Source organism: Balaenoptera acutorostrata, chromosome 1 (assembly GCF_949987535.1).
Source record: "Balaenoptera acutorostrata chromosome 1, mBalAcu1.1, whole genome shotgun sequence".
NCBI lineage: Eukaryota > Metazoa > Chordata > Mammalia > Artiodactyla > Balaenopteridae > Balaenoptera > Balaenoptera acutorostrata.
The window spans coordinates 83,398,284-83,416,500 of record NC_080064.1 but is presented as its reverse complement, the minus strand read 5'-3'; the positions used below and the strand labels follow the sequence as shown (position 1 = coordinate 83,416,500).

At 43.4% G+C, this 18,217-nt stretch overlaps 1 pseudogene; it reads right to left on the bottom strand.

Annotated features, from left to right (window-relative positions):
- Positions 1-6,212: 6,212 nt before the first annotated feature.
- On the bottom strand, positions 6,213-7,477 carry LOC103018897 (poly(rC)-binding protein 1-like; annotated as a pseudogene).
- Positions 7,478-18,217: the final 10,740 nt, after the last annotated feature.

Sequence of the window (18,217 nt, the reverse complement as noted above, 5' to 3'; positions counted from 1 at the left end):
CTCAATCTTTGCCTCCATTCTTATTCCGAGGTCCTGGATCATCTTCACTATCATTATTCTGAATTCTTTTTCTGGAAGGTTGCCTATCTCCACTTCATTTAGTTGTTTTTCTGGGGTTTTTTCTTGTTCCTTCATCTGGTACATAGCCCTCTGCCTTTTCATCTTCTCTGTCTTTCTGTAACTGTGGTTTTTGGTCCACAGGCTGCAGGATTGTAGTTTTTCTTGCTTCTGTTGTCTGCCCTCTGGTTGTTGAGGCTATCTAAGAGGCTTGATGGGAGCCACTGCCCATATTCTTAATCACTACTCCATACAGCCTCTCAGAAGACACACAACAACTGAGGAACCAAGATGGCGGAGTAGAAGGACGTGCACTCACTCCCTCTTGTGAGAGCACCAGAATCACAACTAGCTGCTGGACAGTCATCGACAGGAAGACACTGGAACTCACCAATAAAGATACCCCACATCCAAAGACAAAGGAGAAACCACAATGACATGGTAGGAGGGGCGCAATCACAGTAAAATCAAATCCTATAACTGCTGGGTGTGTGACTCACAGACTGGAGAACACTTATACCACAGAAGTCCACCCACTGGAGTGAAGGTCCTGAGCCCCACGTCAGGCTTCCCAACCTGGGGGTGCGGCAGTGGGAGGAGGAATTCCTAGAGAATCAGACTTTGAGAGCTAGTGGGATTTGACTGCAGGACTTCCACAGGACTGGGGGAAACAGAGACTCCACTCTTGGAGGGCACACACAAAGTAGTGTGCACATCGGGACCCAGGGGAAGGAGCAGTGACCCCAGGGGAGACTGAACCAGACCTACCTGCTAGTGTTGGAGGGTCTCCTGCAGAGGCAGGGGGTGGCTGTGGCTCACCGTGGGGACAAGGACACTGGCAGCAGAAGTTCTGGGAAGTACTCCTTGCTGTGAGCCCTCGCAGAGTCTGCCATTAGCCCCACCAAAGAGCCCAGGTAGGCTCCAGTTTTGGGTTGTCTCAGGCCAAACAACCAACAGGGAGGGAACCCAGCCCCACCCATCAGTAGTCAAGAAGATTAAAGCTTTACTGAGCTCTGCCCACCAGAGCAACAGTCAGCTCTACCCACCACCAGTCCCTCCCATCAGGAAACTTGCACAAGCCTCTTAGATAGCCTCATCCACCAGAGGGCAAACAGCAGAAGCAAGAAGAACTACAATCCTGCAGCCTGTGGAACACAAACCACATTCACAGAAAGATAGACAAGATGAAAAGGCAGAGAGCTATGTACCAGATGAAGGAACAAGATAAAACCCGAGAAAAACAACTAAATGAAGTGGAGATAGGCAACCTTCCAGAAAAAGAATTCAGAATAATGATAGTGAAGATGATCCAGGACCTTGGAAAAAGAATGGAGGCAAAGATTGAGAAGATGCAAGAAGTGTTTAACAAAGACCTAGAAGAATTAAAGAACAAACAAGCAGAAATGAACAATACAATAACTGAAATGAAAACTACACTAGAAGGAATCAATAGCAGAATAACTGAGGCAGAAGAACGGATAAGTGACCTGGAAGACAGAATGGTGGAATTCACTGCTGCAGAACAGAATAAAGAAAAAAGAATGAAAAGAAATGAAGACAGCCTAAGAGACCTCTGGGACAATATTAAACGCAACAACATTCGCATTATAGGGGTCCCAGAAGGAGAAGAGAGAGAGAAAGCACCCGAGAAAATATTTGAAGAGATTATAGTCAAAAACTTCCCTAACATGGGAAAGGAAATAGCCATCCAAGTCCAGGAAGCACAGCAAGTCCCATACAGGATAAACCCAAGAAGAAACACACCGAGATACGTAGTAATCAAATTGGCAAAAATTAAAGACAAAGAAAAATTATTGAAAGCAGCAAGGGAAAAATGACAAATAACATACAAAGGAACTCCCATAAGGTAAACAGCTGATTTCTCAGCAGAAACTCTACAAGCCAGAAGGGAGTGGCATGGTATACTTAAAGTGATGAAAGGGAAGAACCTACAACCAAGATTACTCTATTCGGCAAGGATCTCATTCAGATTCGATGGAGAAATCAAAAGCTTTACAGACAAGCAAAAGCTAAGAGAATTCAGCACCACCAAACCAGCTCTACAACAAATGCTAAAGGAGCTTCTGTAAGTGGGAAACACAAGAGAAGAAAAGGACCTACAAAAACAAACCCAAAACAATTAAGAAAATGGTCATAAGAACATACATATCGATAATTACCTTAAACGTGAATGGATTAAACGCTCCAACCAAAAGACACAGGCTTGCTGAATGGATACAAAAACAAGACCCATCTATATGCTGTCTACAACAGACCCACTTCAGACCTAGGGACACATACAGACTGAAAGTGAGGGGATGGAAAAAGATATTCCATGCAAATGGAAATCAAAAGAAAGCTGGAGTAGCAATAGTCATATCAGATAAAATAGACTTTAAAATAAAGAATGTTACAAGAGACAAGAAAGGACACTACATAATATCAAGGGATCAATCCAAGAAGAAGATATAACAATTCTAAATATATATGCACCCAACATAGGAGCACCTCAATACATAAGGCAACTGCTAACAGCTATAAAAGAGGAAATCAACAGTAACACAATAATAGTGGGGGACTTTAACACCTCACTTACACCAATGGACAGATCATCCAAAATGAAAATAAGGAAACAGAAGCTTTAAATGACACAATAGACCAGGTAGATTTAATTGATATTTATAGGACATTCCACCCCAAAACAGCAGATTACACTTTCTTATCAAGTGCGCATGGAACATTCTCCAGGGTAGATCACGTCTTGGGTCACAAATCAAGCCTCAATAAATTTAAGAAAATTGAAATCATAAGCATCTTTTCTGACCACAACGCTATGAGATTAGAAATGAATTACAGGGAAAAAAACTTAAAAAACACAAACACATGGAGGCTAGACAATACCTTACTAAATAACCAAGAGATCACTGAAGAAATCAAAGAGGAAATCAAAAAATACCTAGAGACAAATGGAAACACGATGATCCAAAACCTCTGGGATGCAGCAAAAGCAGTTCTAAGAGGGAAGTTTATAGCTGTACAAGCCTACCTCAAGAAACAAGAAAAATCTCAAATAAACAATCTAACCTTACAACTAAAGGAACTAGAGAAAGCACAAACAAAACCCAAAGTTAGCAGAAGGAAAGAAATCATAAAGATCAGAGCAGAAATAAATGAAATAGGAACAAAGAAAACAATAGCAAAGATCAATAAAACTAAAAGCTGGTTCTTTGAGAAGATAAACAAAATTGATAAACCATTAGCCAGACTCATCAAGAAAAAGAGAGAGAGGACTCAAATCAATAAAATTAGAAATGAAAAAGGAGAAGTTACAACAGACACCACAGAAATACAAAACATCCTAAGAGACTACTACAAGCAACTCTATGCCAATAAAATGGACAACCTGGAAGAAATGGACAAATTCTTAGAAAGGTATAACCTTCCAAGACTGAACCAGCAAGAAATAGAAAATATGAACAGACCAATCACAAGTAATGAAATTGAAACTGTGATTAAAAATCTTCCAACAAACAAAAGTCCAGGACCAGATGGCTTCACAGGTGAATTCTATCAAACATTTAGAGAAGAGCTAACACCCATCCTTCTCAAACTCTTCCAAAAAATTGCAGAGGAAGGAACACTCCCAAACTCATTCTCTGAGGCCACCATCACCCTGATACCAAAACCAGACAAAGATACTACAAAAAAAGAAAATTACATACCAATATCACTGATGAATATAGTCGCAAAAATCCTCAACAAAATACTAGCAAACAGAATCCAACAACACATTAAAAGGATCATACACCATGATCAAGTGGGATTTATCCCAGGGATGCAAGGATTCTTCAATATACGCAGATCAATCAATGTGATACACCATATTAACAAATTGAAGAATAAAAACCATATGATCATCTCAATACGTGCAGAAAAACTTTTGACAAAATTCAACACCCATTTATGATAAAAATTCTCCAGAAAGTGAACAGAGAGGGAACCTACCTCAGCATAATAAAGGCCATATATGACAAACCCACAGCAAACATCACTCTCAATGGTGAAAAACTGAAAGCATTTCCTCTAAGATCAGGAACAAGACAAGGATGTCCACTCTCACCACTGTTATTCAACATAGTTTTGGAAGTCCTAGCCACGGCAATCAGAAGAAAAAGAAATAAAAGGAATCCAAATAGGAAAAGAAGAAGTAAAACTGTCACTGTTTGCAGATGACATGATACTATACATAGAGAATCCTAAAGATGCCACCAGAAAACTACTAGAGCTAATCAATGAATTTGGTAAAGTTGCAGGAACCTTGAAAAATGGTACAGATGAACTGGTTTGCAGGGCAGAAATTGAGACACAGATGTAGAGAACAAACATATGGACACCAAGGGGGGAAAGCCGCGGCGGGGGGGGGGGGGGGGCGGGAGTGGTAGTGTGATGAATTGGGCGATTGGGATTGACATGTATACACTGATGTGTATGAAATGGATGACTAATAAGAACCTGCTCTATAAAAAAATAAATTAAATTAAATTTAAAAAAAAGACATACAACAAGACAAACACATATGTATGCGTGCACACACACACATACCACAGGGGAAAGAATAATTAACTTGAATACATTAACATGAAAAACTTCCTTAAAACAAAACACACTCTAAGAAATAAAGACGGACCCTAAAGAGAGAGAAATTATTTTTCAATACACATAATGAACAGAAAGTTAGTATCCAGATATAAAGAACTCCTATGATGCAGTAAGATAAGACAAGCAACTCAAAAGAAAAGTGAGCAAAGAATATGATAGGCACATCACAGAAGAGGAACTCAAACGGTCACTAAACATATGAAAAGATGCTTAACCTCACTAATAGACAAGGAATGAAAATCCAAATAAAAAAGTCATTTCACAGCAGCAAAAACACAGCAACACATGGGTGTTTCTGCCCCAGGAAGCCCATTAGTGACGCAACACCCAAGGTTTCTATTGTGTCACATAAACACTTTCCAACTAGCAGGTTCCAAAATTCCAGACTCCCAGAGGGAAAGTAGGTGCTCTGCATAAACAGCAATGTTGCACAGTTGAGGCACAGGTAACCACCCTTATCTGTTAAAGAACAGTGGGAACACTCCAGAAATCTGAGTTCGCAGGCACCAGCCAAGGGCCAACCTAGCAGGCAGGCCCTTCTAGAAGGCAGCAGCTTCAAGTCTGCTATGGCAACCTTTTTCTGCAGAGTGTACATGGATATGATCATTTTGAACAGCAATTTGGAAACATCTAATGAAGTTGAAGACATGCATGTCCACTGGCCCAACAGTCTCCTCCTAGGTCTATTCTGTATTAGTGCATGTGGAGACACGGTCAGGGGTACTCTTTGTAGCCTTGTTTCTAATAGCAGAATATCAAAAATCAATCTGAATATTAATCAACCGAAGAATTAATAAATGAATTATGTCCAGTTCATGCTATTGATGTCATGAAGCAGTGGAAATGAACTAATTAAAAGTATGTATTTCAAAATTGATAAATCTCAAAACTTAATGGTTAGAAAAAATATCTAATGGCAGCAGGATAGAAATAGCAAGGCCTTCCTGGCTACGCAGTCTAAAATTTCAACTGCCCATCCCCATCCTGACATCATACCCCCTTCTCTGCTTTTTCTTATATCCTTAGCAGTTATCACTATCAAACATACTATATGTTTTTACTTTCTCTTCTTGCTTATTGTCTCACTGCTCCTCTAGAGTACAAACTCCATGAGGGCAGGAATTTTTGTTTAGTCTCTTACTTTTTCTAGTTGTTATTAACCAAACCATTTTTTATTTTTAATTCTTGACATTACAGAACTAAACTGAATTTAACATTCTGCTCTTACATTTCTTATCAACAAACACAAATAAAATCCATGAGCCAAAAAACCCAAAACAAAACTAAAAACAGAGAAAAGCTTATAAAACTAAATATGAATCCCAGCATTAACAACTGAACAGAGAATGTGATTCTTAAATTCTCAGGGGAGGATAAAGTTGTGTAGAAACTGAACACTCAGAAATAATTTAAAACCTGGAAATCACTGACCAGAAATTACACAGCTGGATTATGAGAATACAGCATAAAGGGGTTATGAGTGAACCTACACCATTCTAGCTGCACCTCATGCCCTTCTCAAAGGATAGCCTGGCATTAATTAGATTCCGGCCCAGATTAATACTGGCAACAGAACCAGTGGCAGTAATCTACCTTCCAGGAGAGCCTTCCACTGGGTTGGCAGTTCTGATCTGGGCCCTGGACATCTGGCAGATATCATTAATGTTGGTGCCTTGGTGACTGACTATGCAGCCAATTAAGCTATTTGGAATGGTGAGTTCATGGGTAGTTTGACTAGATGCGTCCAAACTTGCCCAATAGCCTTGATCTCTGGAAGGCTGGAGTCAATTCTGGTAAATCCAGTCTCACCGTGCATCACGGCAAAGTGAGAATGTTGTCTTGCCACCTGGTTCAGTTTAGCCAGATGGAGTGGAGAAATGGTGTGTTGTCCTTGAATTGAGTAAGCATCTAGAGGTGGTCCCTCCAGGTCATCGATGGTGTGGGGTAGCCTGCAGCATCTCTGCACGAAACTTGGCCACCCTCACAGATGACTAGAGAGCTATCTGGCATGGGCTGGTACAAAATGGTCATGACTCTCCGTTCTGGGGACTGAGAGAGAGCATCTCCAGCATGCCTAGGCAGATCTGCTCGGTACACTCAGTAACAGACTGCAGCACACCAGCAATGGTGACGGCCCGCTCGGTGGAGTTGGCCAGCATTTCCCCCACCACCAGTGCTGAAAACAGTGCCTGGCCATAGTAGCTACTCAGTAAGTATTTGTTGAATGAATGAATGAATAGTGTATGCTGCCATTTTTATAAAATTTAAAACGTGAAAGTACTAACAATTATTTATAGATACATATCTAAGCAGTGAAAAATACTATGCTTGAGGATTGTGAACACCAAATTTAGGACATGATCACTTCTAGGTGGGAGGGAGGGGAATGAGATTCAGGAAGAGACACAAAGGAGGCTCAACTATATGTGTAATATTCAAATTTCTTAAAAATATCTGAAGCAAGCATGGTAACATATTAAGAGTTGACAAAACTAAGTGGTGGATACATAGATAGTTGTAAGATCGCTCTCTCTATTTTTTGTAGGCTTGAAACAATTCATTTAAAAACTATCCTATCCAGAGCTAATATCTTACACCACCACCTGCTACCCTCTGACAACACCACCATCAGAGGCCACCCCAGGAATATTCACAGCAGCGTGTGGAGGACTCTTCTGAATGATAACTACTCCACTTCTCTCACCCCCCCGCTGAACTGGAAGATGCCAGATATTGAACCTCACTCACCTTTGCATCCCATCCCTCCTGTGACCTTTCATGATTGTCTTACTATAAAATGGATTTTCAGTTAATATTGAATAGGGTAGAATGAAAATGCTAATTTGGGAAATGGCAGGCAGAACTGGCTACATAATTTTGCGGGCCCAGTGAAAAATGAAAGCTTATTAAAAAATTATTTAGAATTTCAAGATGCAATAGCAGGGCATTAAATCAAGCACAAGCGCACAGGCCTCCCACCCATGAATCCAACCCTGAGGGCAGGCTTTGAACACAGGACTCATAAAGTAACTGAATGATTTAAAAGAGTAGGCTACGGGGAGGCTGCTAGCTATGCACTACATCCATTCACTTCTTCTTCCACAATAACAGAGCAGTGACTTGGTGCCAAGTTGCCCAGGTGGAGACAGCATTACTCAAGCCTTGCGGTACATGTGGCCTGGTCACTAAGCTCTCTTTAGCAGAATGGAGTGGAAGTGACAGGTGTGACATCGGACCAGGAGGGCCGCTCCATGCTCTTTCCCCAACTCTGCTGACTGGAACTTGATTTTGTGGTAACCATGGAAACAAGCTTAAGGATTCAGGATGGCAGAGCCACAAGATGGAAAGACTCTGGGTCCTGAGTGTGTGTGTGGAGCAGAGCTGTCTAGCAGTGCAGCACACTGCCCCCTACCATTAGGTGCCTCAAATTAGTCTGCATCTTGGTTACATTACAGCAGCCTAGCTTGGTTGACTTAGGTGGTGTGATAGAAATATCATTTTTGATTCACTCAACAGCTAAAAATAGGCTGTTCTAGACAAATCCAATGCTGTAACGGTCCCCTAGGCCCTGTGCACTGACAGCAACAGGCCCTGGCCCAGCCCCAAAGAAAGAGCCTGGCTTAGAGTGGAAGTAATGCATACGTCCCCTCCAAAAAACTCAAGCAGCTGCTTAGAATGTTAAAGTTCCTTAACAGAGAAAGCCTGTAAATCCCTGCATAGAAGATGTCCTCAAAATTCCCCGAAACCCTTCCTGCAAACCTGCGGTGGGCTGCCAAGAGCTCTGTGGCAGCTCCTCGCTGACCATTCAGAGCCTTTCTCTAGAGACACAGTAGGCGATTGCCGGCCCTGCAAACCAGCCGGGCTGTGTCAGATGGACCAGGGGAAGAGACTGTTTATCAAGCAGGATTGAAACGCCATAGTCATCTAGTTCCCAGCAAGGCTATGAACAGCTCCCAAGGCAAGTTAGACCCCAAATCCAACCAGCTACTCACTGGATAACATCCAGGGGTCAAGGATCAGATATTACACAACATAGCAGGTGGCCCAGAGTGCACGCACACACACACACCTTTCTTTGGCAACAGGGCTTGGCTTTCACAATCACATTCTACTTGAATTTGCTCAGGAGTTTGTTTTTTTTTTAATAGCTACAATTAATGAATGCCCATGCCTGCTATTCCTATTCTGATGAAAAATGAGACAGCTATCTGATGGTGCTCAAGCAGAGGGAAGCTAGGGTATCTGACTCTGGACTTGCAAAAAGAAATTTGGCATTTGCCAACGGAGACAGCTGTGCCGTTGAGAAGATATTTTCAATAATTAGTGTTTTCAACAATATTTAGTATGTCCCCCAGAAACTCCTGGACCCTTCATTAGAGTCTTCATTCAAAATTTAAGGAACTCACCCAAGGCCAGAGGGAGACTCAATGTCAGAGATAGGTCAGGATCAAGTCTTGATGACCCCAGTCCTGTCTTCAGCCCGCGCTCATACCTGCCTCCCTTTTAATTAAAAAAAGCACCAGAGCAACAGACCAGTATCAAGCAAAGGCCCAAAATTGCATGTATATACTTGTCAGACCCTCTTCTCAAAAGCACAGTACATCTACAATGACCACCAAAGGGCACTGCAGTGCTTAAAACACTAGGAGAAGCAAACTTTGGGATTGGAACAGCAAGGTTGGATGGAGAAGGGGTTGAAATGATGATGAAACAGAGTACAGTGGGACTGGGGGGTAAGGGTGGCCACCTGGAGGCGGGCACCCACCCAAGGTCATGCACACAGCCAAGCTGGGAGGACCAAGGCCCAGGACAGAGGCTGGAGAACACAGAAACAATTTGCCTCTCTGATACTCCCCTAAAGCATGGTTCCATGGGAAATCTGGTGAACAAACATTGTTTCATTCAACCTTTTGATGAGGTGAAAAGAATGGCAGGTACTGGCCAAACTGGAAATAAAAAGACAAAAGGACTTAAGAAAGCTAAATAGGCATAAGTGGTGAGACATTTGGAACAACCACCCCAGTGCTGACACTCCCTGGGGCTCTGGGAAGAGACTCAGTTAATCCAGGAAGGCCAAATATGAGCGTCCCGTCAGGCCAAGGTTGAAAGAAAAGTGTGCAGAGGTAAAACAGGCAGCAGTGTTTAGGGACCTGCATCTTGTATCAGAGACACCTGCTGTAAAGAGGCCCACAGCTTTCAGAGTGCTACTAAAGTTTCAAACACGCAGATTCAGAGGCTTACCATTTCACGAGATGACTTCATTGGAGGGGCAGGGCAGTTGATGAAAATGTCACCATTTACGGTTGGCCAGAGCAGGAAGAGGGATGGTGGCCTTTTCCAAAACCACAAAAGCCGTGGTCAGTGCCAGAGTCAGAGACAGAACAAGAAGGCTTGCTTCCTTTCTCTGCTCTTGGCCACATGAAGATACAATGAGAAGTCAGGAGTCTGTGACCCAGAAAAGGATCCTCACCAGAACTCTCCTGTGCTGACACCCTGACCTCAGAGTTCCAGACTCCAGAACTGTGAGAAATAAATTTCTGCTGTTTATTTTTAAAGGGAGAGAGGTGGGGTGGGGGGAGGCTGGTGAGAATTTTATCAGGTGTTCCTGACCATGCTGTCCAGATGCCCATCCTCCCCTAGATGTCATGTTCCCACGAACACGTGCCCAGGGCCCACAGCTACCTTCAGCTGACTGCCCAAAACAAGGCCTTCATTATAAAACCCCGTTGTGGAGGCCTGGCATGCTATCCCAAGGGCTCCTGGAGAGAAGTGCTGGCCCGCCTTTTCCAAACTCTTCACATTCTTGGCCCACTTTTTACCCAGCTCCTGACTCTTGATGATGGTGGCGTTTGTGCCTCTACAAACTGCTGCCTTCAGGATTTGGTAAGGTTACTTAATCCTGGAAGCAACCACCCTCAGGACACCTGCCAGTGCTGACCCAGACCTCTGACTCCTTTCTCCTTGGAGGTCCTGACCCCCTATCTTAGCTTCAGCCCTGGGTTCCTCAACTCCCAGCGGTGGCCCACCCGTCCAACACCCCCTGCCATCTAACTCCGGCCCCCTGAGTGTGATTTTGTACAGTGAGGACAGGGCCATACACCATGATTGTACCTCCATTTGAAATTTGTTGCACATATAATGCCTAACTATCTCCAGTAAAGTGTACGTAATTCACCTCATAGCCTAAGTTTATTACTTCTTTATTATTCCCATCATTGTCTTTGAGAGATTAGAATTTAAAAACAATCACCACCACCAATATTTGGGTTTTGTTAAGAAGATGTACTCAACCCAAATAGACCCAAGGCTTTGGTACCTCTAACTTGAAAACTTGATTTATTCCCAACTGTTTCTGAGCCTCTCCTAAGGGCCAGGGAACATAACACACACTTGGGAAACAAGACAAGACATGGCCCCATCTCACGGAGCTCATAGTGCAATGGGAAGAAAGACAAGTACCAAACGGTTTTGAGTCAGTGTGGGCACCACTAAGAGGTACCTAGAGGAGGCATGTCTAATCCAGAGAAGACAATGGCTGAGCTAATTGTTAAGAATAAAAGAGTAAGGAGAGGAAGGGAGGTGGGGCTGGGAGGGAGGGTGTTCTAAGTAGTAGGAACATCATGGGGGTGAGAGGGAGACCCTAATTCTATGAGGTGCATCACTGGGGGTGCAGGGTAGGTAAGTGCATCCAGGATGGGTGAGAAGATAGAGACAGGCATAGCAACATCCTGGTGGGCCTTGTCCTCCAGGCTAAGCAGTTTGGACTTTATCCTGTAATGTACTTTGGTCCTCCGACTTTAGTGGGGAGCTTGTTTTAACTGTGGTTCCTGAAAGCTGCACACAGAAATTCAGATTCAACCGATGAGGGAGTAGACTCAGGAATCTGCATTTTAATAACTACTCCATCGGCTGGGTGAGTTTGATGCAGAGTATGGTTGGGCAACACTTTTCCAAATACAGCTGCAGGAGACACAGAGCCATAGAGGGGTGGCATGATCAGATCTGTTTCAGAAAAATCACTCTGGCAGAAAGTACCCGTACATGCTCACTCAGCAAAGCCCCCTAATCCTTTGATAATCCTCCAGTAACCTTCTGTTGCCCAGAGCCTGCAAAGCTCAGAGTTGGCTCTGAAAGAGACAGTCTCCTGAGAAGAGAGGCCACTGGGAAAGTTATGCCTGAATGCTCCTGGACTGTTGTTTGGACCTTTGTAGCCCCAAACCCAGGGCAGCAAGGGGTGCTGATTGTGAAATCATGAAAGCCTTGGGGCCCTAAGTCCACTGATGGACTTCTGGATGCTGGAGGACACAGGCTCTGCTGGGGGCTGAAGCCTGGAGCAGATCCATGTCTAGTCTAGTCAGGCCTCCAGGAGCTCCTGACAGGACAGAACCTGTGCCCCTTTGGTTAACAAAGACCCAGGGGGATTTGGGTGCAGGCCATGTCAGCTATTTACCCCTGAGACGCCTCTTATGGCATCTCAGAGAACTGAACCTATCCTGATTAGCGTGGCCTAGTTTCTTGCAACCAATGGTGATAAATACACTGATAAATATTTTGTGATGGCTACAACAATGACATTCCAACCAAGAGCCTGCACACTCATTTTCTGGAACTGCCAAATCAACTGAGCTGCAGTTCTGCAGAAATTGCCTTCTTATAACCTGGTGATTCTGAGCATGATAAGAATCCAGGCTGGGACTTCCCTGGCGGTCCAGAGGTTAAGGCTCCGTGCTTCCAATTCAGGGGGTGTGGGTTCGATCCCCGGTCAGGGAACTAAGATCCCCCATGCCGCACGGTGTGACCAAAAAATAAAAAAAATAAAGAAATCCAGGCTGACTGATGCTGACTGACAGCACAGAAGTCTGGGTGATGTTCTCCCTGGTTCACCACCCACGCCCACCCCAAGATCCAAGCCCGATGAGCCTTCAGAGCCCAGCACCTGTTCAATCTTCCCATGCCTCGTCCACAGCAAAAGTCTCATCTCTCCCAAAGTTGGACAATGCTGTGGTCCGTAACATTTTGTTTCCTATTCTACCATCTCAGAGGGCAAGAACCCTGTCTTGGGCTTCTTTTTTCTGGCTCCCTCCACCAAGCAGCTACTCAGATGAGCAGGTCTGAAATGACCAAGAGGCCTCCGTGTGGGTGGGCCAGCCCTCATTCTCAGCCACCGCCAAAGTGCTAACAGCTCAGATCTGCCGTTGCCCAGGCACTAGACCCTAGACGGGGACATTTGTTTCCTGAACTCTCTCCAGATAATTTTTTTGGCTTATGCTTAGCAGGATTGCCCCTTTGCCAGCTGAATCCTGACTGGAATTTGGTGGGGTGGAGCCTCACGGACTACCTGGCAAGACACCATTGATGATCTAGAGAAGAAAATGGAAAAATTGTCTTATTCAGGTGCTTTAAACAGCCATTAGGAGATGATTCCATTTAAATCAGCTACAGGGGGCCTACCTCAAACATTTGGGTTTTTCTTTTTTAAAAAATTTTTTTAAATTTTTATTTATTTTTGGCTACGTTGGGTCTTCATTGCTGAGTGCAGGCTTTCTCTAGTTGTGGTGGGTGGGGGCTACTTTTCGTTGCAGTGCATGGGCTTCTCATTGCAGTGGCTTCTCTTGTTGAGAAGCATGGGCTCTAGGTGCATGGGCTTCAGTAATTGCAGCGGGCAGGCTCAGTAGTTGTGGCTCGCCAGCTCTAGAGTGCAGGCTCAGTAGTTGTGGTGCACGGGCTTAGTTGCTCTGCAGCATGTGGGATCTTCCCGGACCAGGGCACGAACCCGTGTCCCCTGTACTAGCAGGCGGATTCTTAACCACTGCACCACTAGGGAAGCCCCATTTTGGCTTTTCTATGTTAACTTGTTGGTCAGTTTCTAGGCCATAAACATTTAAACATAATTTGTGTGTGTGTGTGTGTGTGTGATCTAATGACATTTGTGAGCATGTAGTTGATACCTTAAAAAATCTAAGAAACATCAACCTGATATTATTAATTGAAGGGTAAGTTTTGACACAGGTGTCAAAACATTTATAATTACTGAGTTTCTAGAGAGTTGATCTTTTGTAATTAACTTTGAATACCATGATTAAAACTTGAAGAGAGAGCCAACAAGGATACTATTTACTCTAAAGAACTAAAGTAATAAAGTCATTACAATTCATTAACATGAGCAATTGAGTGGTTGGCATTAGTGAGACCAAGCCAAGTACCCATATGTCTTGGTACAGAGGCCAAGAGGTCAGGACAATCCAATGATGATTGTCTCTCCACTGCCTGTGATGTCTGGGCACAGGGGTCTGGAACTGGCCCAGCTGGTTGGCCCTGTCACTATGCATTTTGACCTGGGATAAAGATAACTAAAATCTCAAGAGAACTTTAAGATCTAGGAATTGGTTTATTTTAATTAAAACAGACTTTTAAGTAGCCTTCAAAATGATATGTTTGTGTCATTTTACAGCTATTTTGTTAAAAGTAAGGACATACATGTCAGGCACTTCCACATACATGACATTCATTTTATGTCATTTAATTCTAGATATTATTATCCCAACTTTAAGAGGCTTAACCTGGGGCTCAGAGATTCATGATAATATAACTGGTAAGTAATGGAGTTGGGATTCACCCAGATCTGTCTGCCACAGTCCCCATATTCTTTCCACCACACTTTCTTTCCACCACACCATACTTAGGATACCTTGGTTTGCTGCCTTGCCCAGAAGACACAGCTGTTTCTCTGTCTTATAGTCAAGGATTTCCCTCTGATGTAAACAAAGATTACAACAGGGCTTCCCTGGTGGTTCAGTGGTTAAGAATCCACCTGCCAGTGCGGGGGACACAGGTTCGATCCCTGGTCCGGGAAGATCCCACATGCCGCTGAGCAACTAAGCCCATGCGCCACAACTACTGAGCCTGCGTGCCGCAAGTACTGAAGCCCACATGCCTAGAGCCCATGATCTGCAACAAGAGAGGCCACTGCAATGAGAAGCCTGCACACTGCAGCCAAGAGTAGCCCCCACTCACTGCAACTAGAGAAAGCCCGCACGCAGCAATGAAGACCCAACGCAGCCAAAAATAAATAAATAAAATAAATAAATGTATTAAAAAAAAAAAAGATTACAACAAAAACTCTACCTTTTGGTCCTGTGTGGCCTACTGGCCTAGGATGACCCCCAGCATATTTATACAGTGCCATTAAGGCAGGAATCAAAATCAGGGACCCCACTGCCACGCTTCCACCCCTCCCAAGTGCCCTCAGCTCAGAGACACTACTCAGAAATGCACAGAGTTTTCAGACACCATATGACAAACATGAGTTTCAGGAGACCAATATTTACACACACACACACACACACAAACACACACACACAGCTGGTCTGCCCTTCATCTTAACAGCCATACAAAGGCTTTGTGTGCACCTGCCTGGTCCCTCTCAGAGACTGTACTTCAGATGGGTTGGGCTGAGTCCTTCCCATTCTCAAATTGTTATCTTAGTTCATAACCTCCAACTACCCAAGCTGTAACAATCATCTGGCAAAGCCTATGACTCTGTCACCCACCGATGGCAAACAGAGAAGCCTGAAAGGACGTAACAGGTGTGGGAGGAACATTAACAATTGTCAAGTTCCCATTACAAGCAAAAAGCTTTCAAAATAATCCTGTGAAGTATTTATTCTTATCCCTGCTTTTTAGATGAGGCCACTCAAGCTCTGGGAGATTGAATGATCTGCCAAACTCATACAGCTAGTGAGAGGCAGAGTAGGATCTGAACCAAAGTCTGCCGCTCTAAACACCCACGTTATTTTATTTCATTAATAGAATTTACTCTTCTTCACATAATGATGAAGGTATTATTATGGCTACTTTACAGATGAGGAAACTGAGATTGCTTTTGAAATGAGTTTGTCCTCTGGAACACTCAACTCAAGCATTTTTCCACACTGTCTCATATAAGTATTATTAATACACAAGTCAAGACTCTTAACAGAACACAAAAGAAAATAAGTTTTTTGGAGGACAAGCCCCTCACAGTGATTGCTCAATCTCTTCATAGTTCCAAGTAGACTAAGTCTTAATACACGCCCTCATAATTTAACATCATAACCAAAATGGTAATGTCGTAATAACCTATATTAAAGAACCATGACTTCTAAATCTAAAACTCATATCTGAAAATAAATGATGTGCTTAGTCCTCAGCTTCTAAGATTCTTGGCTAAGACTTTTTTGTTTGCAAATAACAGAAACCAATCTGAGTTAGCATCAATAAAACAAGGGTTTTATTGGAAGGATGAAATCCAAGAACTAGGGCAAGACAGCTTGTAGGGAATCTAAAGACCTTCCTTTGACAGCTGAGGCAGGTTTCATGACTCAGTTCCCAACTGCGGGACTCAGGCCAAATTCTCGGAAGGAGAAGTGAATGGTTCCAACTAATCCAGTTAGTTATGGAGCAGGGTTACCTGGTAGAAACATGGCTGCCAGACTCACCCCTATGAGGGGCAGAGTTCTTAGTCACTCTTAATATTTATTCATAAAAAATATGGTTAACTCCAAACTCTAAGCATAAAATTATAATATGGACAGACCAATATGATGGGGAAAACACCATATAAGAAGTCAGGAGACCTGATACCCATTAATTCTCTGCCGTGTCTTTGGGCAATTCCTGCATCTATAAAATGAGGTGTTGAAGTAGATGACCAAACGTCTTCTAAACCTACCCTCAGTTCTAAGTCTCTCTTGCCAGTTCTTGTAACAGTCACTTCAATAAGACTTTAACACAGCTCTCTGAGGAATGCGCATGTTTTGATGGACCCCAGGGTTTGTTTGAAGCTTCTTCCTACAGAAACAAGTGAGTACAACATCTCAAGAATGTCAACATCCAGCTCTGTAACGAGGGAAGAAAAGATAAATCTGCCAATTCTAGGTTCAGTGCTGGCCTCACGGACCCCATTTCCAAGGGGGCTTCTTCCACACCTATCTAGTGCTCTATCCGTCCTCAGATCACCTAGCAGACCACATGACTACAATGTCACATTACTGTGCTGGGTTTTTGGTCAGTACTTTATTTTAAGCCTGCCTCAAATTAGCTGGGAACCTGATTCAGAGTTAGTGCTGACATTACCCTTGTCTGATTCTGACCACACAAAATTGAACACAAATCATTATTAGAAGGAATAATGAATCAAGGCAATTCGTTTCAACCATATGCTTTATTTCTTATTGCGCCCTCCATGTCCCTTCTTTTAATGATTCTATTCTGCACCAACCACAGTACTTGGGTTTCTGTCTAAAACTAAATGAGTTCTCACCTGAAACATTTTTAGAATTGTAACACATTTGCCAACCCTACCTACCTGCACTCCAAACCCTCCTTACTCTGCTCTGCCTTTTTTCCCATAGTATTTGTCACCTTCCAACATTTCATATAACTTATTGTGTGTATTCTCCCACCAGCCTGTAAGCCCCACAAGGGTAGATATCTTATTGTGGTACATATATATCTGGACTTTGCCCCTGGTTCCTGGGACAGAGCTCCTAAACCCTTGGAATTTTCTAGTGATAGGAGTGTCTTTGGTATTCATAACAAACTTCTTTCTAACCATAGTTGAGTAATGCTGACGAGGTAACTAGTGGTGAGGCCCTAGGTAGCTTCAGGATGGAGGCCAGTGGCCAGAGAAACCAACCATGTGATGAGAGTGGTGGGATTTTCAGCCCCACTCTCAGCCTCCAGGAGGGGAGAAGGGCTGAAATTTGAATTCAGTCACAATGGTCAATGATTTAATCAATTGTGCCTGTGTAATGAAACCCCACATAAAACCCCTAAACAACAGGTTCAGGGAGCTTCCAGTTCATTGAACAAAACCACATGCCTGGAGCATGGTGCACCCTGACTCCACCAGGACAGAAGCTCCTGCACTTGAAGCTCTTCTGGATCTCGTCTGATGTACCTCTTCATCTGGCTGTACATTTTTATCCTTAATCCACGATCATTAGTGTAAATTCCTGAGTTATGTGTGTCACTCTAGCAAATTATCAGATCTGAGGGTGGTCACGGAAAACTCAGTTTTGTAGTCAGCCAGGCAGAAGTGCGGGTACCCTGGGGGCCCCATTTTTGGCTGGCATCTGAAGTTGGGCAATCTTGTGGAACTGAGCTCTTAACCTATGGAGTATACGATAACTCTAAGCAGTTAATGTCAGAATTGAAGTGAACTGTTGAATACCCGGTTGGTGTTGGAGAAGCAGAGAATTGGTTGTTGTTGGAAAAATAACACACTTATTCTCCTAGAAAAGTGCCTGGCACATAGCAGCATTCACCTAATATTTGCTGAATGAGTAAATGGATGGATGTCATCTTACATAGGACTGCCATTAAATTTCTCCTGTTTTGACCATCATCTTCTTGGGAATCCCCATTCCTTCCTAATGGATTTCTAACAATTCAACAAATAAATATTCTGAGGTCCCAGCACATGCCAGGCACTGAGGCCCCATCATTAATGAAGTTAACC